At 30.6% G+C, this 26,818-nt stretch overlaps 1 protein-coding gene and 1 long non-coding RNA gene across 2 annotated transcripts in view; one reads left to right on the top strand and one right to left on the bottom strand.

The window, feature by feature from the left end:
- LOC126734471 (cyclin-dependent kinase-like 4) overlaps positions 1 to 26,818 on the top strand; it is a 102,053-nt gene that overhangs the window by 10,962 nt on the left and 64,273 nt on the right. The window lies entirely within an intron of this gene.
- LOC126734477 (uncharacterized) lies at positions 1,951 to 4,258 on the bottom strand. The gene is made up of 2 exons (XR_007660064.1): positions 3,887 to 4,258; positions 1,951 to 3,822 (listed from the first exon to the last, which is right to left on the bottom strand). It is a non-coding gene; the product is annotated as an uncharacterized LOC126734477 (long non-coding RNA).

Here is a 26,818-nt window from a genome sequence, read left to right as displayed (position 1 = left end):
CCCGCACCCTGAAAATTTCGTTATTGTATCTTTTGTAACGAACAAGATATAAGGAATTTTATAAAATACACTTTTTTTCTTTTTTCCCGGTATATCTGTTGCTATTTCAAGTTCAGAGAAGTAAATGACAGATTATTATTATTTGTGCAACTTTTTTCTCGTTTGGTACACCCTGAATATTTTGTTGAAGCAAAATATATATAAAATAAAAATGTAAATTTTAAATTTAATTTAATGTAATTGTATGAGAAGTTCCGTTATTTACAACAAAACCAGTTCTATTAAATTCAAACACATAATATAAACTTAAGCTTTACAGAAGTAAATGAACAAACGGAATTTCCGATAAATTAATATGCGACATCAATACTTGTATGATATCAAATCAATAATATTAAGTACTTTTTTATTTGACTACCAAAGGCTAAAATGTGACTTATGTTTTATTTCTTATGAATCATTGAAGAGTTCTAAGAAAATAAATCAGTTCTCGGGTTTGTCATCATTAAAAAGAGTAAAATGACCTTAAATACGGATGCTGTTTTGGTTATACCAACTATTGCTTAAAATTTGATTCATTTCTTTTTCTTCCTGTGATTACCGTAAAGGAAATCGAGATGAGATCTATAAATACAATGAACAAATTCATTTTAAACGCTGCGAACTATCATGGTATCGGGAGAAATATTGTCGCACTTTTTTTAAGTTGTTTGTGACATTTTGAATGATTTACCCTAAAAAAATCCATAGGCGTGAGTCAGATGATCTTGGCCGACATTAATTATTCTGCCTTCCAATCGATTCGTTATGAAATCTTCACTTCAACAAAATCGTGTCATATAAATAATTAATAGATTTGTTTTCTTCTGGTTCTTAATTTTTTCTCACATATTTATATCTATTTCTTTTAGTTTTAATCAAATATAATAATACTATATAATAATACTGTCACTGATATCATGTAACATATTGTTTCTACTCTAATTATCTTATTGTTTTTTTTAATAAATAATATTTGTCGATTTTGTTATAATTCGCAATTATTAAATTACTATTTTTTATTAGAGTTTTTAAATGTTTGATATGCTGGCATACTATATATTGTACTACAAAAACAATGTTGATATAGCAGCAATGTACCTTAATACATTACCAGAAGGAAAGCAATTATCTAAGTTCATTTACTTAGAATTTAAGAAGGCTTGGCTTAAAATTTAAAAGAATATGGTTCCTTTAAATTCCTATTTTATCTCGAAAAAAGGAATCTTTGAAAGAAACTCAAAATATAGTTTCACAAGCAGTTGTTGATAGCCTTGAGGTATTAACTAGGCAAATAAAGATAAATCACCCTTATAAATTTAGGATTTGCCAAGGAATTAAAGCAATGAATTTTCAAACTTCCGGCATTTATGTTAGTGGAATGACGTGAGTGTATAACACTCACACGAAGATTTGAATTTCCCTTTCAAAATAATATGGTCCGATAAAATTATGATCACCACTGGCTAGTTACCTACTTTCTTAATATTAGGTCACTTGTCATATCACTATCTTAATCAATATCAGTTAAGAAAATAATCTCTCATACGATTAATTATTGAAAAAATTAATAAAATATACTTATTTACATACTAAGAAAAAGTTTGAACTTAAATCTTTTATGAAACCTTTCGTTATATTTGAGTCAATCTAAGTCAAATAATTCTTAAATATGAGGCCATTATTTGCAAAACTCGTCCTATGCTTTAAAGCAAATTGTTCAGGAAATGAAAAAAATGCTCACAGAACTACTAATGCATTATAATTTAGCTGTTTTTTTTTACTGGTAGCTTCGTAGGTACAGAAAAGCAAAACCACTAATTAGAAATCTAAAACGCTAAAAATGTTGCTAAAAATAAATAAATAAAGTGCATAGAGAGAGTTTTGCAAATAAAATTAAAAAAATATATATCTTCTAGTTCTTCCCTTTATTAATCAAACATGATAATAATATTAAAACTAGGGTGAAAGCATAAACAAATCCTAATTGCGTTTATTTAACTGCATAAAAAACAAAGAAACATTTTTTCTAACAAAAATAAATGTTGGAAATTCAGTCAAAACAAAATCAAAATATAAATTATTCAAACAGGAAAATCCTCAGTTTGATTTTGGCATCCCTCCAACTTATCGTCTTCTTCGCGTGCAGCGGCAGGCTTTGTGAGATGACTTTTATAGAAAGTTAATTGTGGAAGACTCCTCCAATTGTTTCCGTAATGTTGAGCCAGCAACTTGTCAATTGTACTTTTGTCACCCTTCAATTGATTGCCTAATGGTATCTCTTTAGGCGATAGCGAGGAAACTTTGCAATTTTTTTTGCAAATACCTTTAGGTTGCCCAATATTAGTGCGATAATTAGGTTCGCCTTGCACCAGAACAGTACCATTATTCCTGATGAAAATGAAACGTTTTGCTTTATTGAAGGCAAAATGCCACGATGAGGGATTCTTCACTACTCTTTTGGTCTCTGCTCTCCAGTCGAATAGTCTCCAGTCAACCCCTAACTTTCGAACAGTGGCATGTTTTTTAATTATGTCATCATATTGACAAGGTTCGACAATTACTGGTGTCTTCTTTATGTCCTTTTCGACCAAACCAAAAACCCTGTCGGGAGGGATGAAGGAATGTCCAACCATCGGGAAAATCAGTTCCAGACATTTAATGTTTTTTGGCGCCCCTTCTTGAAGCCAGTGGGCCAGCATTGCCATCATTATAGTATTTTTATTTTGGCCGCCACACCCGTCGGCAAATAAATTTATTTTTGTTACGGAATTTTCAAAATTGAAGTTAATCAAAACATCTCGAACAGCCGATGTTATAGCATTAGAATCTTTCGGAGATTGAATTTCGGTCCATAAGTATGAAAAGACATTTGTGACTCTTAATTGAGTCTGGGAGCTACCACATACGACTGTGAAATTATGGTAATTAATTTGCTGGCTAAAGTAGGCAGATTGGTCAGGCAACCGTGGTAAGGCCAGATTCTTTTGACAATCAAAAGAAAAGGTAACTGTTGTTGGTTTAGTGTATTTAAGTAATTTGAAAAAGGTTTTTGCCTAAAATACGTGGATGCGATGTTCCACAATTAATTGATGCCTACCACTCGCGGATGTCATTGATTTAATCTGTTCTTTCGTCCTCAGGCAGAAAGAACAACAGTCAGTCTGTGGGGTCCCAAATGCAATATTGTAATTAGCATTTACATATTTTCTGAAATAACTTATTTTTACATGCATACCTTGCGGGGTTTTTGCCAGATATTGATTGTAGAGCTTTTTAAAAGAAAGGTCACAAGGTAAATACATCCGGACACTTGACTTGCTTCGGCAATAGTGCGATTCAACACACTGAATTGATTCAATGAATTGCTTTATGCTTTTTTGCTTGTCAATATTTTTTACACCTACTCGATCGCCACCTCTGCGTTCCTTTGGAAGAGCCCCGAAAAGCACAAAATTTCGCATTACCCTTTGAATTCTATCTTTACTAAAATTTGATATTTCCAAAAAGGCATTTCGGCATACCCTTATCAAGTGCCCATCCTTCAAACGGATATTGTATTGTATAGAAACCTGAGCGTGGTCTGTTTTACCTCTTTTGGGTTTGTTTCCCGTGCAGCAAGCCAGTATTCGCCTATCTTGTTCTATCTTGTCTTTAGATTCGTACAAGTACGCGTGACACTCCTTGACCTGCGCCATCGTTAGTGTCGTGCAATAATAAGGTTGTCCTGGTCGACCATCATGCTTGCAGGTCGGATACGTTGCCAGAGTCTGTGGTAAATGTCTAGAATAGAACAGCAGGGATTAATTAAAAGATTCTATGACACATTAAAAAATGATATACCTACCGCATACGCTTGGCAACATTTCTTTTATAGTTTTCTGGCTGACGTTCTTTCTTACGTCCTTTCCCAGCAGGGCTAGGTAAAACACTTGAACTAGCATGTAGTATTTCCATAGCAAATAAGACGTTAAAATAATAATTGAACACTGAACAATATCAACAATCGTTGAAATAAGACGGACGATAACAACTAATATGACACACGCTGCGACTGCAAATAAGACGTAAAAACACATAAACAGCTGCAAAAAGTCACGTGAATATTCTAACGCGCGCTATTGGTTCAAACGCATTCAGCGAGTTTTGCAACTAATTTCGCGAAGCATAGAGCCAGTTTTGCAAATTACAAGCCTTTTTGATATGATATTTAGGTATCAAAGAGCCTGTTTAGCGCGGAACTGACTTGACCAAACTATTAGCCTTATAAAAATGAACATTTCTGACACAAAAAACAATTTTCGGTAAAAATGTCGATTAGCGAGTTTTGCAAATAATGGCCTCATATAATAAATCATTTGAGGAAAAATAGATTTTTTGGAAATCTTTTATTTAATAAAAAATATATACCAGGAGCTAAGGTTTTATCTATCGACCCCTGACCTTGATTTTTCTTCTTAATATTCTAACTAAATATATAAAAGCGAGTTAAAAAACCATCCAGACATCAAGTCTCTTTTGAATTCAATGGATATAATTTCACTAAGAGGAGTACTTGTTGGTATAAATGCAGTTAGTATTTAAATTATCGTCTATAAGTATACATGTTTCAAGTTGCTTATATAATAATTGCAGTAGTATTGCAGCATTAAGCAGGTAAGTATAAATAAAAATAGGTAAATTTTTAGTAAAAGCAGAAATAATAGACACACTTTTTATTATAGGTAGATTACAAAACAACATATAGTCTCTGAAGTACACGCAGTAATGATAAACCTAAAAGTCTTTCTTGTGACATTCTATTTCTCAGCCATGTCCATCTCTGCAAAGCTGGAAAGGTGCGTTCAACTGATGCTACACTAACCGGAACGGTGATTAAAATTTGTAGTAGGATGCTGCAGTTTGGATAAATCTCTTTATTACACAATTTAAAAATATCTAAAAATATCTATTAAAGAAAATTCTTTTTTTATCTTTTTGATTATTGTCGATTTTCCTTAGGAGCTTTATTTTTCAGAGCATAATTTCAGAATAATAATTCCGTTTCACCGATTGACAGATCGTCATTTGATTAAATGTGATTATTATGTAAGGTTTTCCAGAGACTACTTACATACGAATTGGTCGTTTGATCATCGAATTTCAGTAAATTGTCTGGTAATAAAATTGCATGATTAAAAACTGTTATTATTTAAATACTGAACCGAAAATTTAAATTTAAAATATATCATCTAGTAATGGAATATATAAATTATCCGATAGTATTCTTAGTTACACATGTAACTATGTTAAATATAATAAAATAAAACTAAGTTTAAGTAGCAAAATGTGTTGTTAATACATTACAATTCTTCAACCGTTTTCACATTATAATTTGATTTTCTTGTTTGCTGGGACATTATTCCGAGTTTTTGTAAAGGTGTGTCAAATCTCTCGGCCTGAGTTGAGATGCCGTTCCATATTCTATTGAAATTAATATCAGCATTTTCTCTTTTAGTTTTTAATAATTTCAAAAGATCAGTTATAAGGTTTCCAGCGGAAACTAGATACAAAATTTGTCTTTGAAAAAGGTTGCTTAATACTATTCTTGTTGAGAATATATCGTTTTATCGTATGCATTTTAAAACAGCTATAAACTATAAATATTATTAAACTATTTAATAAGATGTTAGCTTTAGGGCCAGAAATATTGCCATTCCAGTTCTTTATATTTTATACTACTTCTATGAAAAATGCGAAATTGTTTTGCAAATATATAGAGGTTTTATGCCGTTCTACCCATAGAGTATCACAAAGGCTTCCCAATTTGGTATCTAGGTGTATTTTTAATAAATAACTTCTTTTTGCATATGCATGAAATTGTATAATTCCGAAACAATTTCTAATATCTTGAACTCTTATACATTTCGATAAACTTAGATAATGACTATAACAAGGTATTTTAACTGCCATTTTATCTATCTTTCTAATTTCACCTACAACGCCATTTTTGCATAGACGTCATCAGTGTCGAAAATTGCACCGGTACATGACACAATTATTTATATTAAAAAAGTTTTTTCTAATTTGTTTAATATGAAATGAACTATCTCAATCGTATCCCATCGATTTTGGGTTCATTCTCAATATTAAAATCCGTTAGTCCTATGGTTGGAACCTTTGGTGTGACACTCAAATTACGAGACAGTTTTACCACAAACCAAAACTTGTTAATTAAGATTAAAACTGGTTAATTAAGGTTTAGTTTTAATCTTCTCCCGAAGATGCTAACATCGTTAGTGAAACACGTGTCGAGAGTAAAAATAAAGAACTTTGGTATGTGGTAAGACTGTCTCGTAATTAAATTCCGTCCCATATTTATCAGTCAATCCAATAAAACTTCCTTTTATATCTGACTTATAAATATAATTTAAAATAATAGTTATTTGAGATGTTGCAAAAAATATTATATTTTTTTCTATAACGGTTTCATAAACCGTTATAGAAAAAAACTTTGATTCATTGATGAAATTTATAATTATGTTTAAACCTTCTTCAGGTTTTAGTGGAGTACAACAGTCATTTATGGAGTTTTGGGTAGTTTTAAATATACCGGATGTCCCGATTCTATTTACACACATTTTTTTCGCCTCTGTATTCGATATGAAAAAAAAAGTTAAGATAAAAAGTGTTTATTTGGAAATACTAATTTTGTCTTGGTAAATATACAGAGTATCTTAAAAACAAAGTTTTTATTGTCAAGTAAGTTTTTTTTTATGGCACGCCCTATATATTTTACCATATTTTTACTCTTTATTTAATTCTACATTAAAAATGTGTAATACACTATACGTCAAATATTGATGGTTTAAAAATTATTCTAATTTTATAATCGTTCTTAACTGTTGTAATAGTAGTAATACAGCCAAATATATATATATAAATATTTTGTTGATAAACATGCTCAGTCAGCTTAGTATTCCATGTTGCCTGATGTGATTACTCAATTTTAACAGAAGAAAATAAAGTGATATAATAAATTATATAAATTAGAAGAAACTGAACTGTCTTCTTTTTTATAACGCAAAAGAAAGAGTGAAATTCGTTTAAATACCAAAACAATTTTTTACTAGATGTATACTAATCACTAATAATAATTAATATTTTAATTTGGATTCTTTAAATAGCCAAATTTGCACACAGAACGGCAACGCTGTAAATATCGCCCGGAAATATTTTCTCGATAACGGTATTTGGCAACTGCGCTAATTATATTAAAAGAATATTTTGAGTGATTTCGATGTGTTTTTTTAATGAATAGTAAAATGAAAAACTTCCTTTTTGCTGAAAAACGATAAAAAAAAGTCTGAAGTCGGTCACATATATTGGGAAAAAGGAAATTCAAATTGTTACTTTCACAGGCGAGATAAGAGTCATCCTTATAGATTATCTATACAGGGTGTTACAAAATTCGCTGCAAATATTTTAAGACCATATTGTTGGAGTCAAAGCCTGTTGTTTCCTACAAATTGCTTTAAAAAATCGAGTATCTTTTTCTTTTTTTACAAAAAACACAGAAACTTCACAAATGCCAAATATAAACACAAGACCGTTTGATAAGATGATATTTCGCCAGATGACATAAGCTATTGCTTGCGGTGTTGTTATTCCAAATTTTTTAGAATCGGTTTTAGGAATAAGAATATTAATTTTTTTTTCTTTGAAGATGTTTTTTTTGCCTTTAGCATAAGATATATCTATTTCTGCTTTTTATCTTCAATCCAAAATCTAACACCAATAAGTTAAATTAACATTATCATATATCTTAATATACATATAATATGTATAGCTGACAATTTCCTCTTTTCAAAATTTGTGTAAACTTGATAACAGAAAATCGGTGAATATGTTTGTAAACAAAACACCCTCCTTGCCCCTGAGCACATGTTGAACTCAAACAAAGTTGTTGTTTACTAATTTAGTCTAGTCTACTAGTCTTTCAATGTTCTAAGTATATTATTAATAAATATTTTTCATGTAAATATTTCTTCGACTTTACTGGTACAGTATTCTTATGTCGATGGAATAAACAATACGATCGAGCGGCATTGCGATGTCGTTGCCTTTTCTTCTGATATGCGTTATCTGCATTCATTTAACTTTGAATATTGACTTCTTTAAAAAGTATCTTACCATATTTTATTGAACAAATGTTTCATATTTTATTAAAGAGGAATAGTAGTATTGTTTTATAAATGACTAATTTTTATGATATTATAAAGTATTTTTTTGCCATTCTACATAAAATCATTACATCAGGGATGTTGCAAGCAAACAAACTGCCCCTACTTTCACGGCAATGCTAATTCTAGCCTTTTAATGTTCTAAGTATTTGTCACCCTTCGTAGACCGACTATTAATCAAATCAAAAATCAAAACTTTTATTATCCAAAAAAAATCGACACAAAGTGTATGGATTTCGTCACAGTTTTAAATGTTATAATCTCGGCCTAAAACAAAAAACATATTGCTAACTACCTAGATAACTAAAATTCAAAAATGTCCACCTAAACTGTATATTGCAAAAAAAGTTAAAATAGTCAAAAGTGACATTACACATCCAGAAAAAAGTTAAAAAGAAAAAGAAAACATTACATCGTTAAAAAAGTTATAATACTTAACTGCCTAATTATCCTTGCTTCTTTCCACTGATTGATGATTATCTCTTGGTCCAGCTTTTGGTCTTAGCCTTGTTAACGCGAAAATATTTTGGTCCTCTACTGAAGGTGCAATAATTCGAACATATTTTGACATTTATAAGCCATAACTATTGGCAACCCGTCTAACCAATCACGTTTGAAAAAAGGTGTGATCAAATCCGGCACCAAATTTGAATTCAATAAAGCGGGGGAAATTCGAATTCTAAGCTATTTCGATCCTAGCAGCAGTTAGCCAAGCAGAACACCAGCTGACTGTAATTTGATATAGTTTTCTAAATTGGGCAAACGTGTATAGAAAATAACTTGCAAATTTAACTTTTAAAACCAAAAAAATGAAAAAACCTCTGTACCATCAAACAACTTTTTCTACTCCAAAACATGTCATATGCAAAAAATAATATTTTTTCAGTAATAATGGCTAATTACAGGTATAACAAGAAAACACAATGGTATGATTTTATGTACATGTAGTTTATAAAGATAAAATAAAATAATAATATATAAAATAAAACCTAAAATTTCCTAAAAATAATCATATAGTAACAGCAAATAACAAAAAATATAATTGTCACACTAATGCAGAAAAAGAAAATATACTTCAATATACCGGGTGACACAGAAAAAAGGGTTACGCTTAATAACTTTTTTACTTTTTAAGATAAATAAATAAAATTTGGTATACCGATAGAATAGTTATAGGAGCATCTTTTGACATATTGTTTATTTATTATTGTTTTCCATCACTTCCGGTTTAACAGGAAGAGACACTACGTCAAACGTGGGTGTTCCCAATAATGTGCTATTTAAAAAAATAAAGCAATTGCCAAAATTAATAGTTTGGACATTTTAAATAGGCGTTTAAACGATTTAAGTTATAAAATACAATGAAAACTATTTTTCCGTAATTACTTGATTAAAAATTAAAACTTTAAACGCATTCATATCACCCAATTTTAAAATTTAAAAACTGATTTTTTCTATGAGTATAAAACAAAAGTAGCAAATAGAGTATCATTGTTTTCAGAATATTATTTTCTATCGAAATACGTAATAATATTCCAAGTGTCCCATTTAAAATAAGAAAGTTAGTGTAAAATAAGAAAATTATCTTACTGTTAAACCGGAAGTGATGGTAAACAATAGAATATGTCAAAAGATCCTATAACTCTCCTATAACTATTCTATCGATATACCAAATTTCATTTGTTTATGTTGAAAAATAAAAAAGTTATGTGTTACCCGGTATATTAACAGCCACTACAAAAAATCTATAGCATTTACATGACTCACATGAAGTCTACATAAAAAGCATATACTCTAAAAGTCTTCAATAATTAATATAAAAATCCTATAGATAAAGTGTCAGAGAATTCGTGTAGCCAATCAACGCCGATCTACTAAATATTAACAAAACCTCTAAATTTCTGTTTGTATTTTGTCGTTTTATATAATCTCCATAATATTTGTTTTGAAATTTTTATTTTAAATTGTCGGAATAGTCTAAAAATACACATTAAGGAAGTGAGTGATTTTGAATCGTCGGAAGAATCAGAATTATTAGAATTTTCAGATTCCGACACAGACTTTTTGAAAATTTACTTGAATGCCCAAAAATCAAAACTATTTATATAAAACTGTGTCCCAATTTAATAGAATAGAATTTCTCGACCATTTTAGAGTAAGCCTTGAGTAGCAAACAATTATACAATTTTAAACTCTATTAATAATATACACCTATTTTAAGGATTGTATTGTAAATTTGTTTTTGTTCTGTTTTACTTATTTTGCCATTTCCCACTTTGGCATAAAAAAGTGAGGTTATTTCTCTTCTCTTTCTTCTAAATTGAACTCCATTCAAGCTGTGTTCGATGTTCGCCAAGACGGTTTCAAATCGATCAGAATTTATAATACTTTGCGCATGCGCATTATGGTTTGGAAATAGTTCGAAACTTATTAGAAATTTGCAGTAAGAACAAACCTATAGTTGCACGGACCTTCATCGCAATCAAGTATTAAACATAGTTAATTATTAGGTTTTGTAAAATTTCTGTTTAAACTGTATGTTGTGTAAAAAAATAAGACACTTGCATTTTTTTTTTTTTTTAAGGTTATCAAACATCAAGGCATAACAACGATCTAGTTCACTCATAGACTCTGCCTGCAATTTAAAGTGTTTTGAAAGGTATATTGGAGAGTATAGCTTAAAGAATTCGTAGAGATGGTAATTGGAAAAAAGTACCTTAAATATTTGTAAATCCATAGACAGTGTCTAAGAATTGAGAGGAAAAAGACTTCATCTTTTACTGACCAGCTGCAATAAGAGCAAACATTATGAAGTATTGCGCTGCACATCTACGTTATACATTTTTTTTTTAACCCTGGGTACTGGGTGCATAATAAATGCAAAAAGCTTACTAAAAACAATTAAATTCTCTCGGTGTACTATAAGGAGTTATATAAAAAACGTACTGGCTTAGAACTCATCCAAAATTTAAAGTTTCAGTAGATCAGCGGATAGTATAAAAATTTTACACGAATGCCTCCAACAGAATCTTTGCTGCAAAAAATAGGACTACAAATCACCAAAAAAAAAACTAACTTTCGGAAGACAATATTATGTCAAGGCAGGTGTCATCAGTAATTTTCGAATACCTAATTTCAAAGATGAAAAAATCGTTTTAAAATTAGAAATGCTAAAATAAAAAATTAAATTTTTAATAAGCCGCCATTTTGAAATAAATAAAGATAAACGTCTTATTTTGATGTTATGAAATTCACTGATACCTTCAAGAACTTATAAGCTTACAATTTTATAGCAAGAGATAGTATTTATAGACCAATTATATGCCAAGTTTTAAGTTTTTTTTGACCTGCTCAAGAAATAAGTACGGAAGTGGGGAGGCCTTTCTAAAAAAACACTGTACTAATTGAATATATTTATTGTAACCTAAACCTATCTTTTCCTGTGCTTACATAATCCTGCTCCCCTTTTCTTCCCTTTCTCTAGATCGATACGAGGCTCATGATTTTTTTTGCCATCTCATGCATTCTTCCGTAAAACAAACATTTCGTAAAAAATCCCTGAGGGTTATTCACCCTTACCATAACTTCAAAACAGGAATCTGCTGAATTTCTTTGCCTTCCCTTAGTTTCGGATGTTTTTGCATTTACTAATTACTGCACCATGAGACTCAAAGTTATCAGCAATATTCTACACTGTAATACAAATATAATTGTAAATATATTTGTATATTGTAATTGTACACAAATATAATTGAAAATATAATATATATATATTATATTTTCAAAACTACTTTAGATATTTAACTGAAATTTAGTACGTTTGGTTAGATAATAAAGATACATATTTTATATATATATATAAAACATATATATATAATATAAATATACCGGGTGACACAGGAAAAAGAGCACACTTAATAACTTTTTTACTTTTCAAAATAAACAATTAAATGGCGATAGAATAGTTATAAGAGCATCTTTTGACATATTCTATTATTTTCCATCACATCCGGTTTAACAGGAAGTGACACGAACTTTCTTATTTTAAATGGGACACTTATGGGGTATATTTTTACGTATTTCGATAAAAAATAATATTCCAAAAACAATAAAACTGTATTTTCTACTTTTTGTTTTATACTCAAAGAAAAAAAATCAAAGTTTGATGAAAATGAAAGTTTTAATTTTTAATCAAGTAATCACGAAAAAATAGTTTTCGTTACATTTTATAATTTAAATCTTTCACACGCCTATTAAAAATGTCTAAACCATTAATTTTGGCATTTACTTAATTTTTTTAAATAGCACATTATTGGGAACGTTACTACTACTACATAGCATCAGACAATCTATACATACCAGCAGCTAGGTTAACACAAGCTCAAGAAGGACCGGGTGTAATATTTTTAAAAATGTAATCCAACTTAAAGGATATTCAAAGTATAAAACTTTTTAAGGTAAAACTGCAAAAATGTACTGGCTATGAATCCATTTTATTTTTTTGGTATGGAGTTTTTTGATTGTACTGTTTGATAAATATGTTAGATGAGTATTAATATGTAGTTTCTATTTTTTATGTCTTTATACTAGTATACTTGTTTCTCCGTAAGGTATTACTTTTGAATTACTTTACTCAAATTGACATAAATTTATTTTTATGTCTCTGGAAATAAACAATTTGAATTTGAATCGTGTTTTACTAGAGAGTGAGGGAAAATAACTAACAATAGTACAGCATTGTCCTGTCTTTAGGTTTAATTCCTTTTGCTTTAAAACCCATTCAAAGCAATATTCCTAAGGTTTTCTTAAATTTATCTGATCAGGAGTTAGAATCTCTTCTACAAGGAATAATAATGAAATAAACTCTAAATCACAGGTCTCAAATGTATTAAATTAAGGTCAACGGAATACATGTATTTCGCCCATACTAGGCACCATCAGATTCACTTGTGTATTCACTAGTAAAAAGAACGAAAAAAGAAGCAGAGAAAAACTACCTAATACAAGTCAATGGTAGAAATTAAATTAAAATTGGTAAAATCGGACGCAGACAAGTTACTATATAATAAATTTATATAATTGTTAATACCTCACTTTAAATTGGACGATTTCAGAAGTATCACAAAATTTATGCAAAAGGGCGATTATATGGATGGATATATTACTATTAATAGGGGCAAAAAAATATAATTCAAGATCAACAAGAGAATATAATATGATGTTAAAATATACTCTAATAGTTCAAAAACAGGTAAGGGATCAGTCTCTAGTAATGAAAAGCAACATGGGTGGTGAAGAAGCTCATTCCCACATATATTATTTAGAGTTTAAAGCCGCCTTTTACGCTTTAAAGTGTTTTTCCATTAACTTAAATTCTTTTTCAATTCTTTTCAAAAATTGACAACAGCAATTAGTTACAATAGTCAATAATACAGGTAGCACTAAATGCCCCTAATTCGTTGAAGCCATCTAAAGAAATTTGGCACTAGTGTGAGGCCAGAGATTAGCTAATAATTATCTCTTATGTGAATTCAATAAATAATTTGACTGATTAAGAATCTTGTTTAAGACCTTCAGAGATTGAATGGAGGCTTAGGGAGAATATTCTTAATGGTTAAGCAGGATTTGGTTCCCCAAACATAAATCTTCTTGCTTCGAATTTAAATTTTAAATGTAAATGTCGAAATTAAATTTTTTAGATATGTATCATGGTGCCCAGATTTTCAGGCCTCTGCAGAAGATGCTTTTAGTGTTTGTTCATTACATTTTTTCTTTTACGCTTTTCCTTTATTCTCCCTTATTCTAAGAAAATTATATGAAGTAGTTTTGAAAGTAGGGGGTATTATGGTGGTACCAAATTGGGAATCTCAACCATGGTACTCTTTGTTTCAAAGCTTTTTAGTGAGTGAACGTATATTCTTTAATTTTCAAAAAGTTTTAATAAATCCTTTTGTGGTGGTAGGATACTTATCAAGGAGGCATTTCTAAAAAAGGGGATATGCATAGCATGCAGCATATTCATAGCTATGGAATCCCTTTCATCATCTACAGTAAGACAGTATGAAGTAGCCCTTAAGGCTTGGTAGAAACTCTGAGAAAACAATTAGCAGTGTTTGAGATGGAAGTAAGTAACGTAATTGAATTCCTTAAATCGATTTTAGTTTCCAAAAGCATTTTCTGTGGATGTGTTAACTTGTATAGAAGTGCTGTTTCTCTGAGTTCTAATAAAGTATAGGCAATCAATCACAAATTAAAAGATTCTTAAAGGAAATTCCACGTATTCGTCCCCAAAGAAAAAAGTATAATTTCACTTGGAACCCAGAGCTAGTTGTAAATTTTCTAGAGAATCTGGGAGAGTGATAAGAGTTCAAAACACTCATTTTACTATAAAAAAAAATCAAGTCTTTATATCGGTCGATATCAAAACTACGGCGGACAGAAGGGCATCAGTCGTGTATTGAATTGCCTTATTTTCAGCAGAGACCTAACACGTGCGTAGCTCGTGAACATCTACCTTATGTTCTTATATTCAAAGAACTGTCAATTTAAGAGGTAGAAAATGGGAATTTCTTTTGCTTAAGACTAAAAAATTGTACCTTACAGCTACAGAGCAAACCATAAGTAGGTGAATTTTAAACTACTTTAAAGGAGCAGCATTAAAAGTAAGGTATTTTAAAGTAAAGTTAAGGTATTTGCTAGGTACTACTAGTGGCTTTTAGAAGGGACGTCGTTCATAATGTTGTTCTTTAGCTTCATAATTCTTTTTTAAACAAATGTTTTTACGTTTCATGATCTATATTTCATACTTTGATTTGGATATAGACCATCTCTATCATTTCAGATTTACCTCTTCTTAGTGAGAATAGGTAATATCTATATTAGAATACTAGAGTCAAAAACGAAATATCTTCTTAATGTTGTATTTTCTATGTAATCCTTTAAGCTGCTACATAGTTCTCTAATTTAGTAATATCGAGAACGAAGCACCGATATATAATTATTTGAAGTAGAAGTGAAGTATAGCGGGTTAAGGACAGAAATCAAACCTCAAGATTTGAAATTAGCCGACGTTTCGACGTTTATTTACGTCTTTTTCAAGGCTGAAAAAGATACAATTGGTACAAAATGGTGAAAGCAATAGTTATTAATATAATAGTTAAGAAACCACCAAACAAAAACACAAATAAAACGGAGAACAAAGCATAAAAGTTAAAATTAAGATGACTTACCAAATTTACATTAGAGGTTTACGTAACAATTAAAACCTAATAACATCTCCATCATACATACACCACAGATACGATTGTTATACATTAAAATATGCAGCACAACCATTAAGTAAAACCAAAAAAAAAAAGAACACACAGTGTACATAAAATAAAATTGGCTTATATCACAGATTGATTCACAGTGAATAAGTAGTACGTATAATAATTATAGTAAAAAAAAAAAAAAAGCACCTTCTAAGTCAGTGTTTAGTAGTAACTGTACGCAGAATTTATTGTTATAAAGCAGGAATGATGCACATTCTTTTTATGTCTGTAAAATAGGTTTAATATTACCTGGGCTCGTTGAAAAGTTAAGTACTTTACAGTTTGGATTTATACAGCTTTAAGATGTGATTATATTGTGTACTTAGGCCCTGAGTATCGGTTCGGTGATTAACAGAATTATGCAGTTGGATGTGTATCATTTCACTGATATTGCGTTTAAGATATTGCCTCTCTCTATCAACTATGCTAACATCATCAAAATTGAAGTTATGCCCTGTGGAAAAGTGATGCTGTGCTAAAGCGGTCTTATCTTTTTTGTTCATATTTATGACTCTACAATCATATTGATGCTGATATAGTCTGTTCTTTAAATGCTGCCTAGTGATACCTATATAACACTGTTCACAATTACGACAAGGTATGCGGTATACCAAACCTGAGCTCAACTCAAGGGGAGTACGATCTTTTAATTGGGAAAACAATACACTGCCCGAGTTTATGTTGTAAAAGGCCAGTTTAAAATTGTAATTTTTTTCACGGATATGTCGTTGGATTTGTTCTGAGAATGATTTTACATATGGAAATCTGAAATATTTTGTTTCTTTATTCCTTACCAGTTGTGTATCTGTTAAAAGTTTAAAATTATTGATAACTCTATTTACTAATGTTGTGGGGTAATTGTTATTTCTTAAAAAACTTTTAATTTTCATTGTATTAGATTCATGATACTTCGGGCTACTCAATTTATAGTATCTAAACAATAAGTTTTTAATTATTCCTATTTTATTTGACATTGGATGTGACGATAGGTAATTAATTACTCTGCCTGAAGATGAAGGTTTTGTGTACCAATTAGTTGTTAAAGTCCCATCGGTGTTCCGTTCTACCATAATATCCAAAAATGGTATACAATTATTATTTTCTAATTCCATGGTAAACTTAAGCTTGTCATGATAATCATTAAAATGATTTAAAAGTTCCTTTGTTTTGTTAGATGGGCACGCCAAAATTGTGTCATAAACATATATTTTAATAAAAGCTAATTTAAAAGGTAAATTAGGAACTATGTTAGTTAGGAGTTCGTTCATCACCAAATTTGCCAAAACTGGGCTGGCAGGGTTACCCATAGCTGAACCATCCAGTTGTTGGTAGAACTGACCACCGAAAGAAAAATAACTGCTATCGAATAAATATTCAATAATTCTCAGCAAAAGACTTTTAGGTATATCTGTGTAAGCGGATATAGTGCCCCATTTATTTTTTATAATATTTAAAACTAACGATTTAGGAATATTTGTCATACTATATCCGCTACACTATATCCGCTTACACAGATATACCTAAAAGTCTTTTGCTGAGAATTATTGAATATTTATTCGATAGCAGTTACTTTTCTTTCGGTGGTCAGTTCTACCAACAACTGGATGGTTCAGCTATGGGTAACCCTGCCAGCCCAGTTTTGGCAAATTTGGTGATGAACGAACTCCTAACTAACATAGTTCCTAATTTACCTTTTAAATTAGCTTTTATTAAAATATATGTTGATGACACAATTTTGGCGTGCCCATCTAACAAAACAAAGGAACTTTTAAATCATTTTAATGATTATCATGACAGGCTTAAGTTTACCATGGAATTAGAAAATAATAATTGTATACCATTTTTGGATATTATGGTAGAACGGAACACCGATGGGACTTTAACAACTAATTGGTACACAAAACCTTCATCTTCAGGCAGAGTAATTAATTACCTATCGTCACATCCAATGTCAAACAAAATAGGAATAATTAAAAACTTATTGTTTAGATCCTATAAATTGAGTAGCCCGAAGTATCATGAATCTAACACAATGAAAATTAAAAGTTTTTTAAGAAATAACAATTACCCCACAACATTAGTAAATAGAGTTATCAATAATTTTAAACTTTTAACAGATACACAACTGGTAAGGAATAAAGAAACAAAATATTTCAGATTTCTATATGTAAAATCATTCTCAGAACAAATCCAACGACATATCCGTGAAAAAAATTACAATTTTAAACTGGCCTTTTACAACATAAACTCGGGCAGTGTATTGTTTTCCCAATTAAAAGATCGTACTCCCCTTGAGTTGAGCTCAGGTTTGGTATACCGCATACCTTGTCGTAATTGTGAACAGTGTTATATAGGTATCACTAGGCAGCATTTAAAGAACAGACTATATCAGCATCAATATGATTGTAGAGTCATAAATATGAACAAAAAAGATAAGACCGCTTTAGCACAGCATCACTTTTCCACAGGGCATAACTTCAATTTTGATGATGTTAGCATAGTTGATAGAGAGAGGCAATATCTTAAACGCAATATCAGTGAAATGATACACATCCAACTGCATAATTCTGTTAATCACCGAACCGATACTCAGGGCCTAAGTACACAATATAATCACATCTTAAAGCTGTATAAATCCAAACTGTAAAGTACTTAACTTTTCAACGAGCCCAGGTAATATTAAACCTATTTTACAGACATAAAAAGAATGTGCATCATTCCTGCTTTATAACAATAAATTCTGCGTACAGTTACTACTAAACACTGACTTAGAAGGTGCTTTTTTTTTTTTTTTTTTTTTACTATAATTATTATACGTACTACTTATTCACTGTGAATCAATCTGTGATATAAGCCAATTTTATTTTATGTACACTGTGTGTTCTTTTTTTTTTTGGTTTTACTTAATGGTTGTGCTACATATTTTAATGTATAACAATCGTATCTGTGGTGTATGTATGATGGAGATGTTATTAGGTTTTAATTGTTACGTAAACCTCTAATGTAAATTTGGTAAGTCATCTTAATTTTAACTTTTATGCTTTGTTCTCCGTTTTATTTGTGTTTTTGTTTGGTGGTTTCTTAACTATTATATTAATAACTATTGCTTTCACCATTTTGTACCAATTGTATCTTTTTCAGCCTTGAAAAAGACGTAAATAAACGTCGAAACGTCGGCTAATTTCAAATCTTGAGGTTTGATTTCTGTCCTTAACCCGCTATACTTCACTTCTACATCTATTGGAGGGACGCTAATTTTTGTACCATAATTATTTGATCAAACGAACTTACCTATGAAGTTCGGTTGTAATTTACATGAGGCGTTTCGGTCAAAGAAATCACTACTTACCCCCTACCCTAAATAAGGTTCTGAGGAAATAGATTCTCAGTCAGTTTATATAACTGATCCACAAGACTCGTTTAAATACAAAATAAAATTAAATGTAATTCTGACATATATAAGTGTAAGTTAGAAATAAAACTTATACATCCTTAAGGTAAGAGGCGCGAAAGGGAGCAAGAAATACAGATAGTAGTATAACAGTATACGTATGTAATATTATGTGTGTTTATGCGGAGAAGTCTACCATGTTGGACGGGCATAAAATTTTCTGATGATATCGTAATTGTCAATATATTTTCTTATATAAAAATTAATTTTCGAAAAACTTACGTAGTAAACTTAAATAAAAAATATATGGGAATATTGCTGGTTACAAATAAGGGAAAATATATCGGAATGCCTAAAACCTGACGGAAATTCTCGTATAGTTACAATCAATACTTTTAAATTTTTTTATAATGAAGATCTCACTACTAAAACAAACAATAGAAAATATGTCGGGCAGACAATATGTTGATGCAAGTGTTTCTCGGACGAGCTTTAATCCAATGACTGACAGTCTATTTATCTTATGCAAATAGATGTAATTAAAGTCTTAAAAATATGAAACGTTAAAATGCAAACAACGATTTTATAATTTCTTTATATTAACAGAAAAATTTTTAAAAAAATATTTAAGTGAATGCATATTGAACAGAATGAATAATTATGTTTTTGCTAAGTGAGGTAGATATGTAGGCAATTAAAACTCTTTAGATTTTAATACTGCCGATGTTTCGGCCTATATTAGGCTATCCTCAGGGCGCGACAACGGATATAACTGGTGCTTATTTAAATTATAAAATAATTAGTTATTTTTTCCTGAGCTTTAAAATATTATAAAAGAAAATTTTATATAGACAACAAGATACATTATTACCACATTGGCATTACATAAACGGATATAACACGCTTATTAAAAAGACTAGAAAAAAATAAAAAATATAAAAAAGGAGGAATATCAAAGTTTAAAACACATTTCTCACCTCAAAAATGTTTATAGTATACAATGGTCTCTTTGTTTCTTAAAAAGAAGTGGAACCTCCTAATGACTTAAATAATAAAATTTGCTATTTTTAAATAATATTTCTTGTTGCCTATATTAAATTTTATTTTATAATGTTTTAAAGTTCAAAAAAAAACTAATTATTTTATAATTTAAATAAGCACCAATTATATCCATTTTAATGTCCAATATAGGCAGTATTAAAATTTAAAACCTATGTATTATTTGACTTCACATCCTTAGTTAGCAAGAAACATAAAAAGATTTTTGCATCATAAAAAAACAACAATGAATAAATTACTCTAGCTAGTTTTAACTTAAACTTCTTTGTAAAGAATATTATACTTCCAAGCAATCTAGATATGGATTAGAAACAATAATAATTATGCATCAGCGATGTTTGATCGATAGCATCGACCTTGGCACTGGCCGTTGGACCTCAGTCTCAATTTGATATGACCATTAAAAAAAATGAGAACACAGGGATCCTTACGAGCATGAAGAGACAGTAATATCCTTAAGTCAGTTTTTCTTGCTAGGTAATGATGATGCTGCTCAGCATTATTAAATTAATTTAAATTATGTTTAGCTTTCTTTTATTTCTGTCCCCCCTTATTTCTTCAAACTTAAGAAATTATAACAATTTCGGAAAAGAATTACTCTTGGAAGTTGGATGGTTGCAAGAGAATCTTTTTTTCATCAGCTGGCCTTACCTTCATGAAAAATTCCATTTTCATTTTTTAAATTATCGCTTTCTCGTTTACTCCCTATTTCGTAGATACTGTCTTTTTTATGTTGTTTCAGTGTATAAACCACCGAATTCACTTAAAAAATCGCATTTTCTGTCAAATAATTTTTTTTTTACCTTAAAACAAATTTAATAGTTTCCACTGTTTTCAGATTACTTATCTTTTTTTGGCTCTGGTTTAACCAACTGGCAAGCTTCTCTTTTTGTAATAAAGTAGAAAAAAAAACAAATAAATAAAAAAAATTCAGTTCAAATTTAAGACCAATAATATTTTAAGTCTACCAATATTAGACCAAATTCAGCTGAGAACACGTAAACACTTTATACAGTTAAACATGTTAAATTTTGTTACAAAGAATACGAATTTACATATAAATGGCGCATAGAAGACTACACAAATGCATTGTAAGTGGCAACACCGCTTCACGCTTACTTTCTGGTTGATAAGCGGCGCGGCGGATTCCGATCATCTGATTTACTATTTTCGGCACGGTACAATCAGCAGAGCAGACCTCATAGTGCTGTGTGATTGCATACTGCACCGTTAGGTTTTAAAGCACTATTTTTTTTTTAAATATTTATCATTATAGCTGTTTATACCCCTTCCGAAAAAGTTCAATTGATTAAATGATTTTATGGAAGGAATTCGGCAGTACAATGCAGGGATTTATTCTAAGTAAATTTTGAAAATAGATCAATTCCTTGTGCTAAAACTATTCTAAAAGTCGTGGCAAATTTTGAGACATCTTTTTGCCTCCAAGAATATACTGATTGCCACATCAAAGGTCCAGAACCACCTATTGAAAGGGTCCAGGAGTTTTGGATTCAACACGATCGAGCAGAAGTGTTGGAGAGGAACTGGGTATGCACCATAAAACTGTGACGAGTATGAGGAAGAAACATGGATACAAATGTTATATACAGGGTGTCTCACGACGAATAGACGCGATCGATATCTCGGAAACTAATTTTTCAAAAATTTTGAAAATTTGGCAACATGGCACAGTCGATGGGGGCTACACAACTAAAATATTTTGACAGTTGTGACGTTTCCGGTTATACCGGAAGTAGGTGTCAACTTCGTTATTTTAAATGGAACACCCTGTATATTTTTACATTTTTGGCTTTTACGTGAAATTCTAAGTATATTTTGTGTATAATGTCCTATACCTAAGTGTAACCGTTTTTGACATATTTTTAATTTCATGTGAAAAACTATGTTTATAAGCCCTAACATAATTACCGATTACTCCCTTTTAGTAGCCTTTATTTATTGGTTAGTTTTGGTTTTATTTTAGAGGAAGGACCACTTTAAAAGACTATTTTAATATTTGGCTAAAAAAAGATACAGGGGGGTCAAAAACTAGCATTAAAAATTAAAATGAAAAAATCATTAAAAGTCATTTTTTTAAAATGGAAACCCCCTATTTTTATAATTTTTTCATAAAGATAATTAAAAATAAGGTTAACTTTGTATAAGGTTATCTAGTCCAAAAATTGATAGTTTCCGAAATATTGGCAGTTTGAATTTGGCCTAATATTAAAAGCCGTATAGTAACACGGCTCAAGGATTGTTGATTAGTTGGGCATGACGGTTGTCATAGTAACCGCTAGAAGCGGTAGTAAGATAATGGATTATAACAGAAATGTACACTTTTTAATTAAATTACACTTTTACGAAGAAAACTTAAATAGCAAGTAACTTATAAATTTAATGCATATAATCCATTGTCTTTCTGCCGCTTTTAGCGGTTACTATATGACAACCGTCATGCCTAACTAATCAACAATCCTTGAGCCGTGTTATTATACGGCTTTTAATATTAGGCCAAATTTAAACTGCCAATATTTCGGAAACTATCAATTTTTGGGCTAGATAACCTTATACAAAGTTAACCTTATTTTTAATTATCTTAATGAAAAAATTATAAAAATAGGGGGTTTCCATTTAAAAAAATTGACTTTTAATGATTTTTTCATTTTAATTTTTAATGCTAGTTTTTGACCCCCCCGTTTTTTTTTTTAGCCAAATATTAAAATAGTCTTTTAAAGTGGTCCTTCCTCTAAAATAAAACCAAAACTAACCAATAAATAAAGGCTACTAAAAGGGAGTAATCGGTAATTATGTTAGGGCTTATAAACATAGTTTTTCACATGAAATTAAAAATATGTCAAAAACGGTTACACTTATAACGGACATTATACACAAAATATACTTAGAATTTCACGTGAAAGCCAAAAATGTAAAAATATACAGGGTGTTCCATTTAAAATAACAAAGTCGACACCTACTTCCGGTATAACCGTAAACGTCACAACTGTCAAAATATTTTAGTTGTGTAGCCCCCATCGACTGTGCCATGTTGCTAAATTTTCAAAATTTTTGAAAAATTAGTTTCCGAGATATCGATCGCGTCTATTCGTCGTGAGACACCCTGTATAATAACTGTTGGATATAAATATTCCAGAACTCAGGATATGATTTCTGAACATCAAAGGCGAAGAATGGCATTTTGTGAAACCATGATGGAAAAAACAAATGAAAATGAAAATTTCTTAGAAAATATTTTGTTCCCAGATAAGTCCTCTTTTCCATCGCATGGTAAACACAATTCTTCCATTGTTCGTTACTGGACTCAGGAAAATGAGCAGAAGTTTTCAGTTCCATACACAGTTCCCCTCAAAAGTTAAATGTTTAGGTTGGTAATTTGGGCAACCATATTATTGGGCCATTTTTCATTGATGGTACTTTGAATGCCGAAAAATACCTTGAGTTGCTACAAAACCAAGCTCTTCCTGCCGTTCAACTCCTCCCTGATATAGACCTGGGATCAGTCTATTTTTAATAAGATGGCTATTCTGCTCATAATGCGGTTGGAGTAAAAGAATTTTTAACAAATACTTTTCCTAACCACCTTATTAGTAGGGCTGGAAATATTAAATGGCCTATAAGATCTCCCGATTTGTCACCAAATGACTTTTATGTTTATATTTATTGAACTATCTTAAGGAGACTATTTATAAACATCATAATAGTAGGCTAACGAATTTAGAGGAGTTGAGGAACAAAATTGTTAAATCTGCCAATTACATTTTACCTCAAACTCTTTTGGCAGTAAAAAAAAGCATCTACCATAGGCTCACCTTTTGTTTAGCTAAAAAGGAGGTCTTTTTGATCCTTTTATTTAAAGAACTGCTTGTTAGGTTTATTATTAAGAGTGTTATTTGCTGCTTTTTTATAATGCTTTCATTGTATTTTTATTAGAGTTTATATTTTATTTTAATAAGAACAATGCTTTAATTTTCAATATGCAAGGTATAGGATAAAAAAAATGTAATTACGAATACAGTAGAGTCTCGATAACGTGAACGTCTCATAAAGTGAACATCCCTAAACGTGAACAGCCTAATTGATATTCAGCCTATTCTAAAACGTGAATGCCAAACATATCTCGCCTCTATAACGTGAACAAAAAAATATTTATATCGTTTTACCGTGTTACCCGTAGGCATTAAGCGGCATTTCCTATGTTCCCTTTGTCGGCAACTTTAGTACTAACTTAGTGCTTTTGCATATCGCCGCCAAATTGTATATCTTGTTTGTACATGTTTGGAAGAGATATGAAATTTGCGTCTTATTCAGTGTTTGATCGCCGATCAATACGAAACAAGCACGATGTCTACTAAGAAAGTAAATTATTTAACTCTGGAAAAAAAAGCCCAACTCTTGTCTGATGTTAGTAGAGGTTGCGGAGTTACCTTTTTAGCAAAAAAGTATGGAATATCCAAATCCACGGTGTGTGCCATTAAGAAGAAAAAAGACCAAATTACTTCAACAGTTGCCTTGACTTTTTCTGGACCAGGTAAACGAAAATCTCTTAGACCTTCTGAATATCCATTAATGGAAGAAGCTTTGTATAGTAGTGTTTTTTGCGACAACGAGAGAGGAATGCACCAATAAGTGGTTTAATTTCAAAAGAGAAAGCCAAATATTTTCACGAAAAACTGTACGACAAAAATTCCACTTTTTCTGCGAGCTCGGGGTGGTTGCAAAAGTTCAAGAAAATTTGGTATACACTTCCTAACAATAACTGGTGAAAAACTATCTTCTCAGCCCGAGTTGGTTTCACCATTCTTACGTAAACTTGAGGAAAAAATCAAGGACCTAAACTTAGACTATAACCAAGTGTACAACGCCGATGAAACCGGCTTGTATTGGAAGCTTTTACCCGGAAAGACTTACGTATCCAGTGAAGAAAAAAGTGCCCCTGGAAGAAAAACAGCCAAAGAAAGAATAACGTTTCTAGCATGTACAAATGCGACTGGACTACATAAATTGACTCCTTTGGTAATAGGGAAAGCTAAAAAACCACGAAGTTTTAAGAACTCTTACATTCCTGTACACTACAAAAACTCACAATCTGCATGGATGACAGCCGGAATTTTTAAGAAATGGTTCAAAGAAATTTTTGTTCCTGAGGTAAATTTCCTGCCACATTTCAAAATTAAAAGTTTGTTTTAATTTTAGGTGAGAAAGTTTCTTAAGAAATAAGGTCTTCCAGAGAAAGCACTTCTTTTATTGGATAATGCCCCCAGTCGTCCCCCAGTAGAGGAACTTTTATCTGATGATGGACTAATTTAAGTTATGTATATGCCTCCCAATGTGACATCCTTAATTCAACCTATAGAACAAAACGTTATTAGGTTGACTAAACTGCATTATCGCTCCATGTTTTTGGCAATGGTTGTAGCTAATAAAACGAAGGACATGAATGTCATTATCAAACAATACAACCTCGGGGATGCTATTTTAAACTTATCACGAGTATGGAATAAATTAGAACCAGCAATCATTAAAAAGTGTTGGAAAAATATTTGCGAAAGCCAAAGCAATGATGATCGTGAAGACACAATACCCTTGGCAACTCTTCGTCAAGAATTGCTAAGCCTGAATAGCATTGTAGAGACTAACCTCAATTTATTAGAAGAAATTGATCCAGGGCAAGACTTCGAACGTGGAGATATCGAAGAATGAAATAAAGATTACTTCGTTGAACATGATGAGAATTGTACTGCAGTGTCTAATGATTCAGAAACCGAACAGGATCAAGATCCAGAGGTTTCTCAGGCTATGGATAAAGTCACTCACGTTGAGGCAGTTCGTATATTTAACAGAGGTCTAGAATGGGAGGAAAAAAACAATGCCGACTTCGAGGATATTCAGTCTTTACACAAATTACGTGAATGTGCAACTATTCTTTCAAATAAACAACGTATCCGTCAAACAAAGTTAGATAACTTTTTTCTAAAAACAACGGATTAAATATAAATAATGTACATTGTACTTACTTACATACATATACTTACCTATATAATAAATATTTTTTTCTTTATACCATGTATAAACATATACATATACATTTTCAACTATGTATTACTAACTGTATAACATGTTTTTGTTTAATTTTCCAATAAAATATATATTCAAAGTACATATACGTGTTAGTTTATCATGCGATTAACTTTATCCAGTAACATGAACTCCTCGAAAACATGAACACAGTCATCCCTAATTAGTTCACATTATCGAGACTCTACTGTATACGCCGGTTTTACACATGTAATTCCTTATTAGAAAATATACGGTCCTCACCGATGTCAGACGTTTACTAAAATAAAATTTAAAATATGTAAAATGTCACATAAATAATATTTAAAATGTCACTGTCTAATATATACTCAGGTATATTATGTCTACAGCGCGCAGAGATTCAAAAATTCTTAAAATGGCTTATTTATTTCTTTAGATTCGTACTCGTACTTTTCAAGTTAAATTATAGTTTTTAGAGGATTTAATATAACTTGAAAGGAAGATTCTTTTGAAGAAATAAAAATATTTTTCTTCCATGTATCTTCCATTTATACCTCATTTTATTGCTTTTTGTTATTCTGTAAATTTCTTTTAGTAGATGAAAATTATTATTATTCAAAATATTTAAGAGTAAAGAAAAACAATAATACATTTAATTATTTATTTTGTTTACTTTTATTTTTACATATCTCTTCTTAATGCTGAGATATTAGAGTATAGCAAATATAATCTGGCAA

This window comes from Anthonomus grandis, chromosome 3 (assembly GCF_022605725.1).
Source record: "Anthonomus grandis grandis chromosome 3, icAntGran1.3, whole genome shotgun sequence".
Taxonomy (NCBI): Eukaryota; Metazoa; Arthropoda; class Insecta; order Coleoptera; family Curculionidae; genus Anthonomus; species Anthonomus grandis.
This window is presented reverse-complemented; position numbering and strand designations above follow the sequence as displayed.